This window comes from Callospermophilus lateralis, chromosome 1 (genome assembly GCF_048772815.1).
Source record: "Callospermophilus lateralis isolate mCalLat2 chromosome 1, mCalLat2.hap1, whole genome shotgun sequence".
Taxonomy (NCBI): Eukaryota; Metazoa; Chordata; class Mammalia; order Rodentia; family Sciuridae; genus Callospermophilus; species Callospermophilus lateralis.
The window spans coordinates 164524714-164548799 of NC_135305.1; the positions used below are offsets into that span (position 1 = coordinate 164524714).

A 24086-nucleotide genomic window follows, 5' to 3' on the forward strand; every position below is an offset into this window, starting at 1 on the left:
CACTATCTCAGAGAAGATGGAGTATACAAACTTAAGCACCATCTTATTCCTGCTTTCAAGAAAGAAGATGTCAGACTTGTTTAAATTCCATGTAACAAAAAATTGGGGTTTATTGTTAGAAAACTTATGCAACGTATTTCACCTTAAGGAAAAATTATTAGCAAACTTTTACCTAAGATAATAATTTTTCAGTACTCCACCTTAATAGTATTCTTAATTATAGTGATTGAGTTAATTCAACATATTTTAAAAGATGAGAATCAAGCATTGAATAATTAGTATTCATTTATTTTTGTGTTCTTTCATTTATCCACTCATTTTATTTATTTTTAATTTTAAATTATTTATTTTTTTCTGTTACCAGGGATAAATCTGAGGGGAATTCTACCACTAAACTCCATCCCCAACACTTTTTATTTTCTGTCAGGGTCTTGCAAAGTTGCATAGGCTCGCCTTAATTTGCTCCTTTTTGGAATGAAGTCCATAAAAGCTGTAGTGCAAAGAAAAGCACATTTGCTGCTGATTCTGCTATCTCTTTTTCCAATTTTGGAGCAACTTCGGGGCCAACCTTATCAGCAAGACTAAAATCAGCCCACCAGCAATGGGAATTCTGATCACAAAGGCCCAAAACCATAAGTCTTTGGAAGAAGTCAGCTCCTGCACCTTGGTGTTTAGGTTTCTGTTATCATCCTTCTGATATCTGTTTTCTTGCCTGAGGATTTGCCCTTGGGAGGAGAAAGAACATCATGAAGCCCTCTATAATTGCACATCTTCGTAACAATATTACAATGTGGGGGTATGATGGTGCCAGAGTTGTCTGGGGCCTGTTTGGCTTGGCAGATGTCTGCTGTACTTCCAAAAGACTAGGCACCCATAGATGAGTGGGAAATTTATGTTCTGAGGATCAGGAAGTTAGAAAATCAGGTGTTGAGCTCCGATTTATACTCCAGTTGCCACAGAGTGGGCAGCATCACAGTAACATCAAATTTCTCCTTTGGTGAGCAGTACTGCCATGATGCAGAGTTCAAGCTGCTACCAGATGAAGATGTAGCTGGAGTGGTAATCCCTTGATGTCTCCCTCACTGTGGTGCCCTCATTGGCTTCAGAGCCCTGGCACAGCTGCAACCTAAGACCCCCAAACTTCACAGTACCTGGGTCCTACCCAGAGTTAATTTTTCTAGTGAATTCATTGAGTTAATATATTTTTAAGAATTTCTGCTTTTATATTCATTGGAAACATTGGTCTTTAATTCCCAATAATGCATTCTCATCCGACTTTGGTATTAGGGTAATGATTTGCTGGGAATATCATTTGGGAAATATTTCCTCCCTTTAATTTTTTTGAAATTTTTGAGAAGGAAATGGTATCCTGTAAACATGTGAAAGGGAGCAATAAGTAAACCATTAAATTCAAGGCTTTTGTTTTATGAGATTCATTCTACTGTGGAAACAATCACATTATTACTTTATGGTATATTCTGCTCTTTCCTTTCTTAATGTTTTGGTCTTGTTATCTTGTTTGTGATGGAGAATGTATGTACTTATTCTAGGTTATTTCCTTAATACCCCTTATTATTCTTAATATTTTTATGGTATAAATCTTAGTGTTCAGTGTTTTTTTTTAATTCTGTTTGAGTCCTATTTTTCATAACATGGTCTAATTTCAGGTATGTTTTATTTATTTTCTTCAGAAACCAACTCAGATTATATATTTTTCCATTAGTTTAGTACTTATTATTTCACTTTATTTCTATGTCACACTCTTTTTTTCTCTATTATTTGTATTTAATTTTTTTTCTTTTTTCTTTTTCTTTCTTTTTTTTTTGTCACATTCTCCATGTTTTATTTATGTAAGCAAAACATTGCTATAAATTTCCTTGTTATTTAGATGTTCTTTTAGTGTGACCAATGAGATTTGGTACGGTGTTTCTAAACATGTTCACCTCATGTTCTATTTTGTAAATTTTCCTTTGATCACTTTTGAACCATCGGTCGGTTTAGTGCATGCTGGGTTGTTTCACACACACACACACACACACACACACACACACAGACACACACATATATTTTTAAATTTTCTTAAATTCACCTTTATACTCATCCCTAGCCAATAATAATGTCCCTTTCTATTTTCTTTGCAAGGAAATACATTGTCAGTTATAATCTTGCATATAATGTTATAATGTTGCAAGATTCTCAAACATGCTTTTTTTATTGAAGTAAATCAAATTTATCTTGTGGCAATTTTCAGAGACTGGAGCAGGATAAGATGCTGAATACTGCTAAAATAGGGAATAAAACAATTCATGAATTCCAAAGTAAGCCAGCTGATTTTGTAGGATCTAAGCTACTATTTGTTAAATGTATCTGGTGCTAGGCAATTTACATATATTATCAGATTTCACTTTTAAATTTTTTTTCTTCTCTCTCTCTCTCTCTCTCTCTCTCTCTCTCTCATATACCTATATGATGTATAGGTACATGATATATACCTATATCATGTCTTGGACTGATTTTCAAAGTACTTTGTTTGATGACAACTTTATATTCCAATGTTTTCTTCTTTTTTAAAATATTTGTTTTTTAGTTGTAGTTGGGCACAATATCTTTATTTATTTATTTATTTCTATGTGGTTCTGAGGATCGATCCCAGGGCCTCACACATACTAGGTGAGTGCTCTACTGCTGAGTCACAATCCTAGCCCAATGTTCTGTTCTTTAATTGAAACTCATGCCTATTATTTGTGTGAGCCAGTGATGGTAATATTCAGATAGAAAATTCTTGGTTTTTTTTACAGATTCTTATGCATATGCTATTTTTGTAGACATTAATGGATACTTGCATTAGGAAACATGGGTAAATATGTTTTAGCTCGAATTTGGGGTAAATAGAAGAATGGTATGATAATCTCCATATTAAAAAGGAAAATTATTCATTCACCAGTTGGGTTTAAAACATTCAAGGGTATGACATGCTTGGTTGCATTTAGGAATAAATGTACCATACTGTTTAAATTAGAGATGCTTATTCTTCAAACACAAAATGTTTTATGAAATCACAGAATGAATGTATCTCCAAGTGGAAAATGTCAAAAAGTGTAAGTGATTATGAGCCCACCTTAAGATACTTGTCTTTACAGCTTGGATTGTATAAGATGCTCCCCAAAGACACTTAACTTTTCTCTTAGGAAGTTAGGAAGAATAGACCTTCATATTTATCAGAAAAGTTCATTCAATTTCAAATTTTTCTGAGGAGTTTGTACTTTTTTATATGCAAATGAGGTGGAAACTTCCTCTTTCTTTGACAATAAAATGTGTGAGGATAGTTTATGCAGCTTTAAAAAATAGCCTTTTTTAGGTCACCATTTTCTTAGGTAAGGTATACATTCTATTAGAAGTAGACAAACAAACACAATTTGAATAGATTTGCTACTTTCTCTAATGCTTATTAGAAAAAAAAAAAAAAAAAGAACATGCCTGGTTGTGCCATACTTAAATTATATAGATGTTATTACTGAAGTTAAGACTAGAGTATGTGACAACACCCTATCCAGACTAAGTGATGAATTACTGGTACAGTACTCAGGTATGCCTAAGAAAGAGTTGCTTCATGAAAAAACATATTTAGTTTTAGATAACTTTATTTTATTTATTTTTTCTAATTGAAGCTGAGGATCAAACCCAGTGCCTCACACATTCCAGGCAAGCACTCTGCCAAAGAGCCTTAACCCAAGCCCTGTTACTGCATTTTATAGGGATACAGTAATATCCTATTTCAGAAAATAATAATAATTAAATATACAACATGTTTGCACATAATTGTGAATTGGAATCAAACATGTGCTTGGTTTTTTTTTTCCTCTTTCATAGTTCAAGTCAACATGGGTTAAGAGATAAAAATAAAATTTTTAAAATATAAAGGTACATTTTGTGAGAGAAATGTTAATACAAGGGGATGATAAAATCAGTCATGTATCTTTAGATATATATGAAGATCAAATATAGTAATTGCCTGAATCATCTACTACTCTTATAAAAAGACTAGCTGTAAAGAAAACAATTATCACACAAATATGATAAAAATTATTTGAAGTCTGCTTTTTCATAAGCATTTTGAGAATGATCCTATTTTCTTTTATGCCATAGGTTTAGGTATATACATTCTGGTGGAATTCTTTTTGACCCCAAGTGTTGTTTTGAATCAAACATACAAAGAATGCTGCACAAAAAAAAAATATATATAAAAAGTGTTTACTCAAAAATTTCAACATAGAATTAATCATATGATTAATATGATTAATAATATCCTAATTAATATGATTAATCATATTCTACTCCTTGATACAAACTCAAAAGAATTGAAAATTGATAACTGAAACAAATTTACACATATGTAAAACTCTGTACAGGGTAATACTATTCACTATAGCCAAAGGGCAGACAGGCGAGACTGGGGATCAATTGCTTGATGGGTATGGTTCTTCTCTTGGGGTGATGGCTATATTTTGCAATAAAATAGAAAGCATGATTTCACAACATTATGAATGCACTAGATGCCCTGAATTGAATTGTTCAGTTTAAAACCATTAGTTTTGTCATGAGAATTTTACCTTAATAAAAATAATGCAAAGAAGTATTCTGTAGTGTGGTATGTGTAATAAATAGAATGTTAGGTTATGCACAAGCATTACCTATTATATGAATTACATAACTTTTCATTGTTTTCTTTTTATAGTAAATTACATTAATTTTCCACATGCAAAAATATATTTTTTTTCTTTTAAGATAAATGTCAACTTTAAAAGTATTAATGTAAAAGAAAGAGATAATAAAGATGCCACTGAGAAGACAAATGAAGACAATTAAGAGATGAGTAAAAAATAAAAAAAAATACTTCAAGAAGCACTGTATTCTATGTTCAAGCCAATTAAGTTTTAATGAGAACATATTGGGTATAAGCTGTTGTTCATCAAAGTTGAACAAAATTTGTTTCTTGCCATTAGGACTTTCACCTAATAATAAGTGATAAACCACATTTGTAAATAATTTTAGGCAGAGGCTAAATGTGCCAAGTGCTCTAAACGACTTGAGGTCAAGATACAAAACCTATTTGATTACTAGTTTCATTCAAGAAAATGTTGTTCATATTTATACAGAGAAAATGAGCTAAAGCGAAAAAAGCACAACTTAGTTTGGGCATTGTTGCTTGGTATAAGGGGTATTGAGGGGACACCATTTTAGAAAGCAATTTGCCTTCAAAGTTAAAGGTGAGGAGCAGCAGGTAATTAATAAATGCACAAGCCATGTATTTAAGTTCTATGCATTGTGTTCACTTCTGCCTGTATTTTTTTTTATATCTGAGTAACCTGATAGTTACCTGGGCTCCCCCTCCTTGAAGATAATATGCAAAAGAACTTCAGAATTTGGACTCTGGAGCTAAATTGCCTTGGCTCAAATTTCAGTTCCATTAGTTATATATCATGTAAAGTTAGTCACATCACTTGATATTACTATCTTAGTTTTCCATCTTTTAAAATAAAAATATTATTGTTATTAACATTACAAAGTTGTAATAAGGATTAAGTCGACTGATTAAGTGGATAAAAATAAATTATTTTTATTGAGGTGCTTCCAGAAATGGTCATTAAGAAATATATAGTCAAATTCATTCCCCTGTACAGTATCTTGTCTATGAAAATATTGGAGTTTGAAGATTTAAAAATGATTATTACTTGAAGAAATAGCTCATGGAAATGAGAGCAGTAGACTTTAGAGTACATCTTCTAAGTAGCTGGGCAGACTTTTTACACCTCAACTCCTTGATTTTCTCGCCTAATGGGTTACTCTTGCCTTTATTTGTCTGTTTCTTACCTTTGTCTGCTTCTTACCTTGAATCTGACAGTCAGAAATTACAATTTAGGTGTGCCACAATGGTTTAAAGGTCTATATTGAAGAAAAAAAGAAATGTTCTATCTCAGACACATTTAGGTTATACTTAATTATTTCTTCACAATTCATAGGTTGCTTTTTTAAAACACACACACATACAATCTGAAATGTTTCATTTATCTTTTATTTGAAATTTCTACATAAATCACAAAAAAAGTAAATGTTTGATGAATACTGTTATATCTCATCAAAATGATATGATCTGTATATGATATTATTTCTACCTAATAAACCAGAGCCCATGGTATTTCTTAAAAAAAAATCTTACTCTCAAAGACATAAATTTTTATCTTTTTTACACACCATATACCAGTATGGCTTCCAGGGAAATATTATAAATTTTATTGAGAATTTTTAATAGTTTAGGTAATCAAATAAAGTCATGGGACAAAAATAATTTGCCCAACTGACTCCTTCTTTACAATTAATGCACTATGGACAAAGACTTATAAAAGTGTTCTTACAGAACATTTTTTATTATTCACTTTAACACAATTGTCTGTGGCTAGATTATGAAATTACTTTGTGATCTCTGAACATTATAGTAATCTTTATTAAAATAGTTTCTTAGGAGTGTTGTTAAATGGTGGGTCCTGAAAAGACATTTCAGGAGAAAAATTTAGTACTATTTCTAGAGTTAAAGACTGCATTTATACAGTTGAAGTATGATCATTGTATGTCTTGAAGTAAATACCAAATTTCCTGTAATGTAAGAAGAACCTCAGTGATAAATGGAGAATGGCCCAATACCTGCAAAATCCACACAGGGAAACATTCAGCTCATTCAGGTCACAGTTCAAACCCAGGAAGAGGATAAGACTTTGCTGCCTTGTGCCCATTGGAAATAGAAAACAATGTATTCCAGTTCACACAATGGAGATCCAGTTGTTGTGATCTCACTCCAATGGGAACCAACATTCCTGGAGACAATAATATAAGTGTTGATATTTATATTGCTGTCAACACTCCTGACAGCAATATAAATTACAAAAACAAACAAACAAACAAAAAACAGAGGCAGATTGTCAAGAAACTATAGGCCAGTACACCTCTATCTATGTGGGATGTTCACTCTTTACCCTACTTTTGTACTCTTCTTTGCCACCTCCAACATTGTGAGCTCCTGAGAATTTTCCATTTCAGATATACCATCGCACATATTTTATTCTTTCCTAAATATATTTTATTTGAGGTAATGATAAATTTATCTCATTGCTTAGGATGGAATATAGAAGTATATTTGTGTAACATATGCTCACATGCACATTCTGTGCATTTTCATGTTTTTATCATCGACATATTCAATCCTTAACCCTGACCCTAACCCTAGAAAATATTATCTATATTTCCTAATATTATTGATATAATTAACCTAATATAAAATAAATACAGTTAGACCATATGAGGCTTTATGAATTTTGACTTACTTTTTCCACTTTGATTGGTATGTCTTACCAAACTATTTACATATTCATTATGATACTTATTCATGAATCTTAAAATTGAGAAAATGCATAATATCCAGTGTCAAAAATCTCTCTCTCTCTCTCTCTGTCTCTCTCTCTCTCTCTCTCTCTCTCTCTCTCTCTCTATATATATATATATATATATATATATATATATATATATATATATATATAAATTGCTTCTAATGTTTTCTAATGTTGGAAGGTATGAATTTTTTAACCACAACACTAAGAATAAATTTGGACTGAAATAAAAATTCAAAATTCAATCTAACCAGACCTTCATCAATAAACCATTCACACATGGGCCATAAAAAGAATAGTTATGTATAGTTTGAATGTTATATATTCAATTATCAATGGCATATAGTGGTATCTATTAATACAGACTCATGAATGTATGTGCATTTCACAAATTATGAGATATTGAATATATAAGTAATAGCGAACTCTGATCTGAGTTTAAAATGTGCATGTATATGGATCCTTTTGCATATGTTCACAAGTTCAATAAAAGAATATTCACATTTCTTGGTATAATAATCATTTAAAACTACTCATACTAACCCCATTTATTATTGAATAGAAACCCTAATGTAAACACTGTAACTATACATACTTTACCATCAAATTATGTATATTCATATTAGATGGGATGGACATTTTTACTTCTACTTTTCTTATCACTTATACATTAGCATTTAAATTAGTTTATATTCAACATGAGATACATAAATTCAACCCCATGTTCAAAAATCAATGTACATATGATTACCTTTAAGTAAATTCCTGTTTCTGAACACATATATTCATACATGTTTTTCTACTCGTTTTAAAATGAACATTCTTCTAATCATACTTAATTTTTGAAAATATATACAATCTGTTAGCAAAACCTGAACAAACTCATTATGCAATACTAAACCTCATATTACCAAAGGAATTAGAGTAATTTTGAATTCATGCCTGAACATAAATATCAGATTCCATGTATATGTAAAACATAATTTAAATTTTTCTTTTTAAATTTTCATGAAATATATTATATATTTATCCTAGGATACATTTATGCATTATTGAAGGATAAATTGATATACATTGAACACACCATATATTCATATAAAAGCACTATAGATTTTAAACATTTTCAGAGGTATGGTGAAAAAAAATACACATATTATCTGATATAAATTTTTATTTCATAGCATTAAAGATACTGACAGTAAATTCAATACAAATCTTGAACTTATGTTTATACCAAAATTGAATTTGAAGTAATATCCAATATTCCTATGAACACAGATGTGTCTCTTGAGTAATACATTCAGTATTCAATGTTATTGATGCTGAAGATTTTGTATCTTCTTCATATTCTATATTCTGCCATTCCCCTTTAAAAAATACTAATAATCATATAACACATAGATACATTTTTATATCTCAGAAATAGTATATTTTATGAAATTTTATACATATTTTCCAATGTACCTTATTAGGAATCCTCATGTGGGCAGACAATCATATGTGCTGTCTAACAAAAAACCTACTGCAAAAGAAAATTTAATACTAATTAACTCATTCTTCTCCCTAAATATACATCGAAAACCTACATACTGTGCACATATAAGTGAATATTGACTTAGATATTCAATTATCAATTGTTCACTTCCTGTGTCATCATTTCTTGACGTATAAGATACGTCAGCATGTCAAAAAATTCAATATGTATCAAAATTTCCCACCTCATGTCCTTCTATGATTCAGATAATACATAGTTTCATGTTTTGGCTCCAGATTTTCACTGATGTATTCTTATGAATATTCATGTTTCCCAATACTGATATTCTTCCTCTGGAATGACTTCTCACCCTAATCAGAATGTCATGTTAACACTAAGCTAACTCTATTATCTCAATCGAATTTCACATAAGAGCATATATAGAGTTGATGTAGCAGTAGAAGTATATAGGGGTTCTTAGACCTGCTGATAACCTCAAGTGTAGATGCCAGAATAATCCCTGGGGAATATGAAAAAAGCTATGTAGGCCCTGAGAGGATATTTTCCAGGTTAAAAATAAAACATAATCAGAATGACTGGATGAGTTTTAATGAAGCTCTATCTTCTCAATCTAGGGAAGATGGACAGAACCAGGCATACCTGGATACCTGATTCTGGGTGTGTTGGTCTAAGTTTGTCAACTTTTAAAAATGTCACAGAAAGAATAGTGCACCCTCCTTCTAATAGGGTCCTTGGAAACACCTGATAGGAGGGAGTGGTTGCCAAGGAAGTGACCTTATCTCACTTCCTTCAGTTGAGTGACCTCAACTCACTTTCTTGGTGATGAAATTCTCTGAACTAGGAATTCAGGTAGCTAGGCACCCAGAGGCAGAAACAGTTCCAGTCTTCTCACTTGTTTGGTCTCAGCAAGTACAGAGTCCTAATTTCTTTGTATCTACAGAACAGTGGATGGCCAAATTTCACAAAAGCACTGAGAAGGGGCATTTCCTGAAAATGAAAATACAGGATCATGACTGGGTCCTGAAAACACTGGTGAGTTTGCCCAAAGATACTGGAGCTGATACAATAGAGGCTACTATAGGTGAACATAGTTTAACACACCAGTCAGATGACACTGTGGATGGACACAGGCCCTCTTCAGGGGTATGTGTCTGTGTGTGTATTTGTGGACATGTGTTTTTGCCTTACATTGCCTAAGAATATGAAGGAGAAAGCATTTGTTTCATTTTTATTCGACTAAATTTTAGTAAGTTGTTATGCTGAAGGCTATTATTTCTGTGTTTATATATATATATATATATATATATATATATATATATATATATATATATATATATATATATATATATCTTGATGTGACATCCTTTAAAGAAGAAAAAAAAATGCAACAGTGGATATGTTCTGTCTACTAAAACATTCCCAGCACTCATCCCAGCTTATTAATGAATGGACAGCTACTTGCCTTGTGGATGGGAAAGACCTACAATGTTTAATTATTTGTGTATATTTCCTGAAATTTGGCCACTACAGAGATGGTGCTGGTGGATTTGTGTAAAAGATGTTTACCAGCTCCAAACCCTCTGAAATGGCAATGTATGGGCTACATGAGCATCACTATGAAACTCAGAAATCACTGTAGAAGTTAAGATTTTCAGGATTCAAGCAGGATAAGCAATAGAAGAAAATTATTGCCCTAGCTTTGGTTCTGTAAAAAAAAACAAAACAAAACAAAAAAAAAATACAAACAAACAAACAAAAAAAAACCTCTGTCCAGAGCTTTTATTATTTGCTATTGTTCTGCTCTCCTCAGATAAAGAAGTCCTTTGCCTCAGGGCTCTCTTTTGTGATGCCTCAGGAGAATAACTTTATAACTTTGATTAAATGGACTGCATCTGTTGCTCAGTGCTAAAGCACTTGCCTCACCTGTGTGAGGCACTATTTGAGATTCTCGACACCACTTAAAATGATTAAATATATTGTTTATCCATCCCAAAGTAATGTTATTTTTCTAAAAAATTGGATGAAGATTCTCCATTGCATCATGTAGGATTTCAGACATTTATAGAATTAGAACAATGACCACTTAGGTCCATCGCATGTGTTTGTCCTTGCCCTTAAGTAACTAAAACTTAGGTGTTTTAGTTTTTCTAGCTTAAAATCACAAAAGTCAAAACAAAACAACAACAACAAAAACCTTACCATTGGTAAAAACTAGACATCTAATTTGGGTTGAAGGGAAATGTTAACTCTGAGCCCATTTCAACTTTCCTCATTCTCAGGAAAGTTATCTAACCCACCATGACTTTAGGCAAATAAGAAGCATTTGTACTCCCATTTAAAACAATTCTGGACTTGTGTAGGTATGAAAACCTTCAGCCAAATTTTTAAGGTGGTTGCTTACAAGGAAGAGATGAGAGGACTTGGGCTATGAGGGAGGGTTCCAGTATGAATTATGGTCATTTGTGTTATGGTTGAATGAGATAGTTGGGTAAACCTCAGATGTAACAGTGGTGTGAATCTCACCAGAGAACTGTCTTCTGGGCTTACCCAAGAAGTATTACAGTGAATTGTGTTGGCATTTCAGGTACCATAGCCTCAGAGGTGTCCTTGGAAAATGAGAGAAAGGCCCAGTGTGTACTTCTCCAGCACTTTAGGAATCTCAGCTTTGATTTTACACATTATTCTTTATGGAGCCTGGTGAGCCAAGGTGAGAGCCTGAAGCATACATGTTCCTCCAATTTTTGACCCATTGGACCGGCTGCATGTGGCTTTGGGGATGTGATGTGGAAAGCCCTCTCTGCATGTGTTCTATACATGTTCTATATATGTTAATTCTAAAGGATGATGCTCACCACTTCTTGGCCCCTGTCTCAGTCCAAACCTTCCCTAGCCACCTGCTTCATTGTTGAAGTATACCTATGCCTATAGTCTCAAAATTATCAAATTCCCATGACCTGGTACCTCTGGAGCACCTTAGAAACTCCCATTTCTCATCATGACAGAATTACAGTGGAAATTCATTGACCACAACTCATGAAAATCCTGGAGATAACAGATCCAGGAAGTTTTAGACTACTGATGAAGGACCTGGGGCAGAAAAGAGTAGATGTTGGCCAAGAAATATGTGACAAGGCCATGTATCTTTTGCATTGCCTTCTAAACAGTATGTTTCTGAAATCCTGAAACCAGTAGACTGTCATATGTGAAGGCATGTTATTTTGGGTATTGGTAGGATCTACGCTGAGAATCAGGTTTCTAGGCTGAAATAAGAAAGAAAATAGGGCAGTGTTTTCTCCTGCAGAGCTTGATTCACCACCTGTGATTTCATGCTCTCCAGCATCATGTCCCAATTGACCTTCATATTCTTCTTAAAGCAAATACCAAATCCCTATGGTGGAGTTTGATCCACAGGGAAAATTTGAGGATATTTCAATGGTTACACAATGCACACAGAAAAAAATTCAGCCCCCAGTGTCCCCGGTTCACCTCTAGGAAGAGGATTCAGCTGTGCTGCCTCAAGCACATTGGAAAGAGATAACAATGTCTTTCAGATCACAATAACAGAGATCCAGCTGTGATGGTGTCACTGCCAAGAAAACCAATGCTCCTGACGGCAACGTAAATTCCAAGTACCAAAAACTCAGAAGCAGGCTGTCAAGAAAGAGTTAGGTCAGCTCACCTCCATGTTTGTGGAGGACTTACCATCTACCTTACTTTTACACACTTCTCTGCAAGATCAGTCCTTGTGAGCTCTTGAGCATATCCCATTCCAGATACTCCATTGCAAATATCATTCTTCTTCCCTCTCTGTGTTTTATTTGGGGTGATGGTAATTTTATGTCATTGCTTAGGAAGGCATTTGGAAGACTATTTGGGTAACATATTCTTATAGGGCCACTCCTTGCATTTTCATATTGTATCATTGACATATTCAATCATTAATCCTAACCCTAATCCTTCTAAATATTGTCCACATTTTTATAAAGCCAGCCTAATTTTCTCTTAAGATTGGGAGCCATCTTGCCACAAAGGCATGCAAACCTAATATCAGTTTTACTATAAATTATTGCAATTTCTAAGCTTGCTTTGAATGCCTGCCCATGCCTTGAACCTACCCATACCCAGCTTTCCTTAACCAGATAACAACCATTACTAAAACTTTCATCGCACCCCATAAATCCTGGCTCTTCCTGGCCAGATAATGACCCTCTCTGAAGCTCTAAGGACCCTCATATATTCTAATGCCAGGGCCAGCTAAAATAATAACCAGCCTTTGTGTTATGCTTGTCAAAATTTTGTTATCTGAAAGTTCCTTATACCCCCCCCCCTTTGTGTAACTTTCTGTGCTATAAAGGTGTGCTCCTAGAGAGCTGCTCCTGTCTTCTGTTTTGGTGGTTTTTGGGAGAGATAACCTGGCCAGTCAAAATTATAAGATTGCTTTAATTTGACTTTAATATGAGATATGTGAGTGTGCCACAAAGAAAAGGTGGTCTTTTCTTTGCATCATGGTTTAACATTTTGGAGTTCCCAATGAGACCAGAGTGTGAGATTGGACTTCAAGGTCAGACTGCCAAAAATTCTGAAGCCAGTTCTTTGCTCTGGGGCTCCAGGCTGAAGATCCACTCTATGGGGTGTGAACCTTGAGACATTCCATGGTCCTGGAATGAGCCTTCAGTTCCTCAAAGTGTTAAAGTGAACTGCTTTCCTAAAACAATTATCAAGCATTTGGTGGAGGAAGTCTCCATAGGTAAGTGGTGCTGTTATAACATCTGGGGTTTGCTTAAGGGAGATGTCTTCTGAAGACCGAGAGGTGGCCTGGCAAGGAACACATATACTCCTCTCCATGACAGTAATTAAATAATGTTCTGTCCTCTGTACTGTTACTGTAAGGAATTCCTCTGGAATTGCAGAGAGGTTGTCAATAGGCCACATAGGTTCTCCTGCCTCAGATCCTTAGCAAGATGTTGCAGTGCTCCTCAGTTTGGCACCTTGTTTTTTTGTTTTGTTTTGTTATGTTTTGGGGGAGTTCTTGTTTTTTTGTGTGTCTTGTTCTGCATTCTATATGGGTTTTTTTCCTGACTTTTTGTTGTGTGTCTTCTCTAGTAGAAACTTAAGATAATTGAAACATCAAAATGCATAAAGCATGTAAGCCTGATACCCCTTTGAGCTGTGTTTTAAAGAACTTTGATAAACTTTACTCTCTTTTGTTAAGCAGGATTAGGAAAGCAATATTTTCTTTTCTTCCCCTAGTTGGCTGCCTTGAGTAACACACTGCAGAGGAAAATGCCTTCTGGGAGTCTAAGAACTGAATATCTCTCAAATTAACAATTCAATCCTAACGTGTTATCAGGCACCCTGGGAACCCCTATTGAAATTAACTCTGACAAAACTCCTTAAAAATCCCTTAACTTTATAGTTCAAGAAGAGTCTCAACCCTTGTGATGGAGTCCCCTGTGTTTCTCCTTTGTTAGCAAAGCAATAAACCTCCCTTTTTCTTTTTATCAAAACCCCATAATAATTATTAAATTGGCATTAATTGGCTTTGAGGACAGGAATTGAACTTTCAGTTACAAATCTTGACATCCAAAGGGGACTGTAAAGGAGCTCCTGCTCCGCTTCCTTGGGGAAGCCTAGCACGCCAAACAACTGCATGCCAAGAATGTAAGATGAACTTTTTGAGAGCTGACTATTGGAAAGTTAGGAGATTTGTGAGTGTGCCTTGAGTCTACCAAACCAGATTAGATAATGCTTTAAGTAATAGGGGAAACTGAGAAACTCCCAGCAGCAGCTAAAGCCCCTTCTGCTTTGGGGAACTCCTGCCTTCCTTCTCTGAACTACAAGGATTGGTCCACCTCTTTCTACTCAAAAAAAGGGGGACACTGAATTCAGTAAAGTCACCACATTGAGACCCTTGATTTTACATTTCTGGTTGCCCCTCTGTGAGAACATCTGGTACACTCATGGGGACATCTATGGTGCCACTGGTGTAGGAGTCAAAATTAAATTGGAGTTAGAAACATGGGGAGATTTTTCTCTTACTGGTAAGTTTTTTTAAAGGTTTCTGTCAGTTGGCCATAGTCTGTAGCTCCTTTCTTTTTGCCTGTCACTGTTTCTTTGTTTGTATCTATTTGTGGCCTTTTAAGACATGGATAGTAATGTGTTGATATTATAGATTGTTTCTTGGAAATAATCTTGTCTTAATGGGCTACCTATAGATGTAAATGTGTCTAAAAGATGATGTTTTACTCTAACAATCTGGCATATAAATGGGTTTTTGAAGCATTGCACAATCTTGCAGTTAAAGGTTGGGTTGTCAGAGATAAAATAATTAATAAAGAGTCTTAACAGTCAAAAACTGAATTGGATGCAAAGGTGCTGACTCTAATGCATGAACACAGCAGGACTCTCAGGAGGATTCCCCCCACCTTCTTTCAGCTCCTCTTTATCCTCTCATTATGGTGCCAGTGCCACTGTGCCACTTTTTTTTTTTTCTTTCTATAGGATGATATAAGCACCTGATGGTTACTTAAATACCTCTAGTGCATCTGCAAGTCTTCAAAATTCAGGTAAAAGGTTTCCCAGCCTAGGTAGCCCTCAATTGACATTCAATACAGAGCAGGCATGTTGGGCTCTGTCTGCCAAGGCCATTTCCTACTTTTCTGTCCAGGTCTAGAGAGCCATTAACATGAATACACAATGTCCCAAGTTCTGATCTGCCTTAGATGTGTGGAGATAACTTTAGCCAAACTTTAGCTTAAAAATGTCCTTACTGTGCTTTTTCTGCTTCCATGTGAGGTACCAAAAGTAAATTTTTTCTTGACTAGAAACGTCAGCTTTTCTGTTCTCACCTCTTGCCTTAGACCTCTCAAAATTAACTAAACAGCCTATTATGAAACGGTTTACTCCCCCTCAGTTATGAACAGGATTTTAGAGCAAGATGTATCCTGTTTGTCACTGAAAGAGGAAGACAAAACCTAGGAATGACCACACAATGAAGTGGACCTGCTCGACAACAAATGGCTTATCTTAGTAAGGAACTTAACATCATAGCTTTTGTTTCAAAGTTAATAAAAAGTATCATAATTTTATACAGCCAACATTGTTCAACTATGGACTAAAAATGGTTAAAATGCCTTAGGCATAAGGTTTCTGCTCAGAACAGCAGTTTTCTCTAGTCCTTCCAGACCTAAGCCAGGACTCACACTGAAATGCAAATGAAATCTCAGTAGGAGACCAGTCTCAAATCCTAAAAAGAAAAGTAAAAATCCCCTTTACCTGAATTTATATTAGATTAAACCAAAAACAAAAAAAAAAAAGTAAATTGTGTGATACTTTAATAATTACTGGCCAGTTATTTTTTTTTCTAGGACTCTTATTTTTTTTTTTTTTTTTTTTTTTTTTTAGATTCTGTATTTTGTTTGAGCTCATAATTTTGAACACACAGACTTAGGTTAATGTTTTTCCAATCAGCCCTATTTTTTCAACTATGGAGTTTAAAAACATTTCAATGGAGATTTCACCTGTAAAAGGCTACAAGGCATTTACTATTGTGCCATATGTGCACACTTGTATTATATGTTGTATGTCAACATATGCATATATCTCTACATCATGTACATGACATAAAAATTGGCAAGTATATGGAACACTCATAGAATAAAAAAAATTAGTTCATTTGATCTAAATGGTTCAATTTTAATTGGGCAAACAGATGAAAATAAATATGTCTTTAAAATTAAGCTTAAGAGTCTTTCTAGGTGGTCAAAGAACTAATAAAATGTTTATGTCTATAATTTCTTTGGTTCTAAAATTTTTCTTCAACAAGGAAGAAATGGCTAATAGTGTTCAATACACTTGTCTGATATTTTGACTAAAATAAGTAAAGTAGATTTGGCATGGAATTACTTATATTTATGAGTAATTTTATTAGACATCTGATTAATTTACAAGGTTAAAATGCTAAATGTAAAATATACCATCAAGTACTCTTAATTGCTTGAATTCCATTAAGTGACATTAGTGATCTTTTAATAAATTGCTATATGAAAGAAAAAAAATTAAAGATGCTTTGTCATCACTGAAAAGTGTTACTAAAAATTTAAAGTCCAACATTGTGTTTTCATGAGTTGTTAAACAGATGTGATTGTATATACAAGATGTAATTCTATATACACAGGTTTATAGAAGATTTCTATATACAAAAGCCCCAAAATTCCAACTGTTCCAATTAAGAGTTCTGGCAGTAAAATAAAGTATTTTTTTAGAGAGAGAAAGAGAGAATTTTTCATATTTAGTTTTTAGTAATTGGTGGACACAACATCTTTGTTTGTATGTGGTGCTGAGGATCGAACCCAGGGCTGCACGCATGACAGGTGAGCGCGCTACTGATTGAGCCACATCCCCAGCCCCAAAATAAAGTATTTTAATAAGATGAGATAATTTGGCTAAATTCAGAAATTTACAGGGATTGTTTCAAAATATGAACATAAAAGGTAACTAATTGATGGGAAAAGTAATTAGAAGGTTCTAGGTATGGAAACCATATTTAATAAGAGGGAAAAAAAGTGTTTATGGATAAGAAAGTCTTTATGTGATGAAATAAATAAGAGGGTTTCAGCAAGTGATAAAAAGTCTAAGTTGGTTATATATAAGTGAAACAATCAAAGCAATTTAAGGTTTCATCCCTAAGGCAAATGTTAATATACTAATATAAACCAAGGTTAAATTTATATAGTAAAAGGACAAAAATTTCTTAAAACATTAGTTTATCCGTAACATAGTACTTATTAAGTTTTGTTTTTTTCCCTAGAGAAAATGTCTTAAAGAAATTAATTAACTGGTTAAACAACAACTGTTATGTTAGAGCATTGTATTGTTATTTCTTTAAAAGGTAAACTTGGTTTATATAAAAACATCAATATAATTGTGGTATAATTACTCTTTCTTATATATTAAATGTGTTCATACCTCCCAGGTATATAAGTCTTTAAAGTATAAGCTTTAAAAGAGCATTATATCAAGCTGGTGTTCTCTGAACTAAAGTTGTATGGTAATTTTAGGCTTAAGAGAATAACATTCCAATTTTATTTATATCATCTAATGTTCTATAACTGAACCTTTTATAAATAAGATATATAAAGTTTTATGTTACATTTTACACTGAGTTACTTTTGAAATATATTTTTAAGTTAATTGAGAGCCTAATCGATGTAAAAGTTAATATTGTAAAACACAAGCATTTTGCTACTTTTCCACAAAAAGTTAAAAGCTTTCAACCTTTCTTTAATTGATGTTTTAAATATGATATCATATTGTGTTAGGTAATATTCAAGTGACCTCAAACAACAATTTATATAAACTTTATAAAATTATATTGAAGACGCAAATATCAGCTTCAGAACTAGAACACTTAAGATTTATGAAGATCCCCACCTTATCAAAGATAATATTCTGTGTCCCATCTCATTACATTTCAGAATGACTCCAAAGTAGGCTAGTTTTCGGTTCATTTAAAGTTGTGTTCAAAAGTCTTATTTTTGTTTGTTTGTTTGTTTTCTGTCAATATTACCAGGATATCAAACAGGGGATATAATGTATATCTTAGCCAGAATTCAAGGTGGCTATTACATGAACTAAATATGTTTTTTCTCTTGTTAATTTTACTTTGTAGTTTCCTTATAAATGATCTAAAGATTCCCAGTTAGTGCTTTGCAGAGGTATTGCTTTAACAACACACTACATGGGTTAATTTAAGATAATAAGCCTTCACCTACAGGGACAGATAGGATAATACAGACCCCAATTAATTAAAAGGGTACATTTTTGTAAAGTTATACTTATTAAAGCCCAGTACTTTTAATATAAGACTGGTGAGACTTATTTGCTAGATGTTTAAAATCAAGACTTAACAATTAAAATTAAATTAAAAGCACCAAGAAAACCAGTTTTTGGCTTTTGCCCTTTGGGTCTGAATCCAGGTAACTGGAGACTTCTCTAAAGAGCTTTGCACCTCTGGGCCACTTAACCTCCTGATCAAGGACGTTAATGAAACCCCTGTAGAATAGAAAGCTAATCAGTGAATTTGCTGTGAAGACAAGGGTCATTGGAGAGGGGAGACATCCCTGATGCTTCCAAGGGAAGCCACGTGGTCAAGCAAGACCCGGACCCATCCTAACACAAATGACACTAACAGAACTAAGAAGCTGCTCTCAAGTTCAACCAAGAGTGACTCCCATGAAAACCCAGCTGACTGTTAACAATAGATAGAAATAAAAGTTAGTTTTACTTCTTTATCTTAAATACTTAAAACAGGTAAAACTAAAACACAGCCATTCCTGAGCATTTTAGATAATAATAATAATAATAATAATAATAATAATAATAATAATAACTTAAGGTATACACTTTGTGTTAGCCCCCCAAAATAAGTAATACTGGGGGTACAAAGAGGGATAGTAAGGCAGGAAAGGCTGATAACTATCAAAAGAGACTATCAAGAGGAACTGCCAGTGTTAGAAGTTTTAGTTAATTTAAGACCTACAGATATTTCTTACTTACAAAGGTAGGCTTGATGTTTGCTAGTATGATTATCCAGCCCTAAGTATTAGAAATAAAGGGATCTCTACTACACATGGAGGTCATACTGGCAACATCTTACAAGATCAGATGACATTGAGTAGCTTAATTACATCTCCTGTAAATGGACATTAAACATTAAATGTTGTGTTTGCATTTCTGATAACTCTAAAAATGTGAAAGATTTACATTCCTATATAAAGGTCTTGTCCATTCTGGCCTTATTATGAGGACAGCATCTCCATCTTCATGATATTCATTGACATGTTCCAGAAGTGGCAATATTTGTTCAGTACTCATGTTGTTGTTTCTCTTCCATAGAAGTACCCATCTGCATAGGACTTTACAACCTGTTTTTCCCCAACCAGACTTCAATCTGACCTCAACTTCCACAGTGCCCCCTCTCAGCTAATAAGAAGCCAAAATAAGTGCTTCCCCTCTTTTACAACAATGGAGTCAAAAATAGACGGTTAATATAAATGAGTAAATTAAATCAGGTCAGATCAGGGAGATGAGTTTTGGGTGAATTTTAGAAGTTGGGGACTGTTACCTGAAGGATTAAAATTCCCTCAGTGCTCTTTCTCTACTCTATCAAAGATTTCAAAAGGACACATAAGACAAGGGGAAAATGGTAAATCAAGCATAATTCCCTCTTAAGAATTTCACCACAAAGACATGAAAAGCTAATTTTGGCTTTACTATAAACTACTGTGATTTCTAAACTTGCTTGGAATGCCTGCCCATGCCTTGAACCATGCCCAGCTTTTCCTGATCAGATAACAACCCTGGCACATATCACAATTTCTGGCTCTCTCGGGCCAGATAATGACCATCTCTGAAGCCCTAATGACTCTCATAAATTCTGATGTTGGGGCCAGATAAAATATTGACTGGTCTTTGTGTTATGCTTGTCAAAATTTTGTTAACTGTAAGTTATCAAAGCCCCCTTTTTGTAACTTTCTGTGCTATAAACCTGTGCTCCTGGAGAGCTGGGGAGGGATGGCTGTCTTCTGTTCCCATGGTTTATGGGAGACACAGCCAGCTGATAGAAATTATAAGCTTGCTTTAATTTGATTTCAATTGGAGTGGTGGTCTTCTTCTTTTTTTTTTTTTTTGCATCATAGTCTAACAGAGACTGCACCCATCTTCCTGTGACTTTTTCAAAAGTTGACAAAGTTAGACCAACACACCCAAATCAGGTCTCTAGAAGGCCTGGTTTTGTCCATCTTCCCTGGATGGAGAAGATAGATCTTAATTCAGGATCATCCCCACATTCGGACCATAATTTTTTGTTCTGGAAGAAGTCCTCTCAGGGCCGACATAGTGGCCTTCATATTACACAGAAATAATTCTGGCATCTACCTTTGAGGTTCTCAGCAGGTCCATGATACCCTCTATACTTTTCTGAAACATTAACTCTATATATTCTTTTCTGTGAAATTCAATTGAGGTAATGGAATAAGCTTAGGGTTAAACGTGACATTTTGATTTGCCTGAGGAGTCATTCTAGAGGAAGAATATCAGTATTAGGAAACATGAATATTCTTTGTATCAGTGTAAAAATGGAATCAAAACATAAAACTGTTTATGATCTGAATCATAGCAGGGCATTAGGTGGGGAATTTGAAAACATATTTTGAAATTCTGGGACCCACTGTTTTATCCTATATGTCAATTAATCATGACAAGAAATTGGTGTAAAGAAAATCTTATGATTACAGATTTTTGAACATGGGGTTCAATGGATATATCTCATGTTGCATATAAAATAATTTCAAGGCTAATGCACAAATGATTAGGAAAGTCTACATCAAAAAGCCCATCCCATCTCTATTACTATAGATAGTTGATAAACTAGGTATAGTGACAGCAGTAATATTATGATTACTATTCAATATTTAATAGATTTTTGTGAGTAGCAGAAAATGATTGTGTATACCAGGAAATGTGAATAATCCTGTTATTGAACTTATGATCATATGCATTCTTAGGTCCAATGCATGCATATTTTGAACACACTTCTGAGTACACTGTGACTCATGTATTCAATACCTCATGGTTTGTGGACTGTGCATACTTTAAACACACAAGTCTATACTAATACATATTGGTATATGCAGTGGATAAATTAGTTAATAACATTCAAACTACACATGACTATTCTTTCTAGGATCCATGCTTTCATGTATATACTTTAGTGATGGTGGTCTGGTTAGGTTGGATTTTTACATCAGTTTAAATTTATGCTGAGTATTGTGGTTAGGGAATTGGCACCAACGAATTTAAAACTATATATGTATATGGTAATATGTTTTCTGACCAAGGGTTTATTTTGAAGAGAGGCAGAGTATTATTTTTAACCATTGATGATACATGGAAAAGAAGTATAATGAATGTAACTAGTTTGGAATGACTTACCAATCAGTATGGAAAAGAAAAGTCAAAACTCATAAAGCTTCATATGGTCTAATTATTTCTTATATAGAAGGTTCAGTTTTATCAATAATATCAGAAAATGTGGACAATAGTTAGTAGGGTTACGGTCAGGGTTAATGATTGAATATGTCAATGATGCAATATGATAATGCAGGGAATGGCCCTATGAGCGTGTTCTAAATCAAACACAATTAGAGAGGAAAGAAGAGTGATATTTGGAATGGGATGTTCTCAAGATCTCACAAGGACAGAGGTGGCAGAAAGTATGTAAAAGTAGGCTAAAGGGTAAATCTCCCACAAACATGGAGGTGAGCTGATCTAACACATTCTTGACAGCCTAACTGTAAGCTTTTAGTTCTTGAAATTAATGTTGCTGCCATTATCAATGGTTTTCTTGGCAGTAACACCATCACAGCCTTATTGTGATCTGCAAGACATTGTTTTCTCTTTCCAATGTGCCTGAGGCAGCACAGCTGAGCCCTCTCACTAGATATGAATTATGGGGGCTGGGGGCTGAATGTCTCCATGTGTGCAGTGTGTAGCCATTGAGATATCCTAAAGTTTTCACTGTGGATCAAACTTCACCACAGGGAATGTGGTATTTGCATTAAGAAGAATATGAAGGTCAACTGGGACATGGTGCTGGAGAGCATGATATCACAGGTGGTGAATCAAGCTCTGAAGGATAAAAACCAACCTGATAGCTATCACATACATATTTCTTATTTTAGACTAGAAACCTGATTCTCAGCATCTTTCCTACCAATATTCATAACAGGATGCTTTCACATATGACAGTCTACTGGCTGCATAATGTCAGAAACATGCTGTTTGGAAGGCAATGCCAGAAATATGTGACCTTGTCACATATTTCTTGGCAATCACCTACTCTCTTCTGCCCCAGGTACTTTATCAGTAGTTTCAAACTTACTGGATCATTCATCTCCAGAATTTTCATGAGTTCCTGTCAATGTAGTCCCATTCTGATTCAGTCACAATGAGCCGTGGGAGTTTCTGAGGAGCTCCTGAGGTTCCAAGTCATGCGAATTTGATAATTTTTAGACTGTAGGCATAGGCATATTTCAACAATGAAGCAGGTGGCTAGGTAGGGTTTGGATTGAAATGGGGGACAAGAAGGGGTGAGCAATCTCCTTTAGCTGTAACATTGATAGAACTCTTACAGCAAGGGCTATCCACATCATATCCACGAAGCCACATGCAACTGTTCAAATGGGTCAAACTTGGGAGAAACTTGCATGCTTTAGGCTCTCACTTTGGCTCACAAGGCTCTAGAGAAAATAATGTGTAAACTGATAACTGAGATTTCTAATGTATTGAAAAAATCTACACTGAAACTTTCACTTGCCAAAAACATCCTTGATGGTGGGGTACAAAAATGGCAACTCAATTCACCGCAAAACTTTTTGGGTAATCTTCAAATCCTAACCCTAACACAGGTCTCTGATGAGATTCACAAGACTGTTACATCTGAGTTTTACCCAGTTATCACTTACAATCACCACACAAATCACCATAATTTATGCAGGACAATTTCTCTTAGCCAAAGTCCCCTCGTCTTCTTCCTTATAAACAATCATTCCAAAAAACTGGCTGGAGGTTTTCACACTTAACAAGTCCAAGATTATTTCAAAGGAAAGTACCCATGCCCCTCCATTACCTAAAGTCATGGGGGTGGTAGATACCCTTCTTAAGACCATTGGAATTTGAAATGGGCCCAGAGCTAATACTGCCTTTCAACCCAAATTAGATGACTAGTGTCTGCCAATGGTAGTCTTTTTATTTTATTTTTCTGTCTATGTGATTTTAAGTTAGAAAAATGTCAAACACCTAAGACCTCAATACTTAAGTGCAAGGACAAACACATTGGACCTAAAGGGTCATAGTTCTAATTTAATGAATGTCTGAAATTTTACAGGATGCAACGAAGGGTCTCCACCCAAATTTTTATTGATAATATTATTTTGGTATGAATAAACAATATATTTAATAATTTTAATTGGATTGACTCTCTCAATGAGCATCTCACCAAGGTGAGGCAAGTGCTTTAGCACTGAGTAACAGATGCAGCCCATTCAAGCAAATTTCTAAAGTGGTTTGTCTGAGGCTTCAAAAAGAGAGCA

At 34.3% G+C, this 24086-nt stretch overlaps 1 pseudogene; it reads right to left on the minus strand.

The window, feature by feature from the left end:
- Positions 1-423: 423 nt before the first annotated feature.
- Positions 424-12619, minus strand: LOC143642084 (BMP and activin membrane-bound inhibitor homolog pseudogene; annotated as a pseudogene).
- Positions 12620-24086: the final 11467 nt, after the last annotated feature.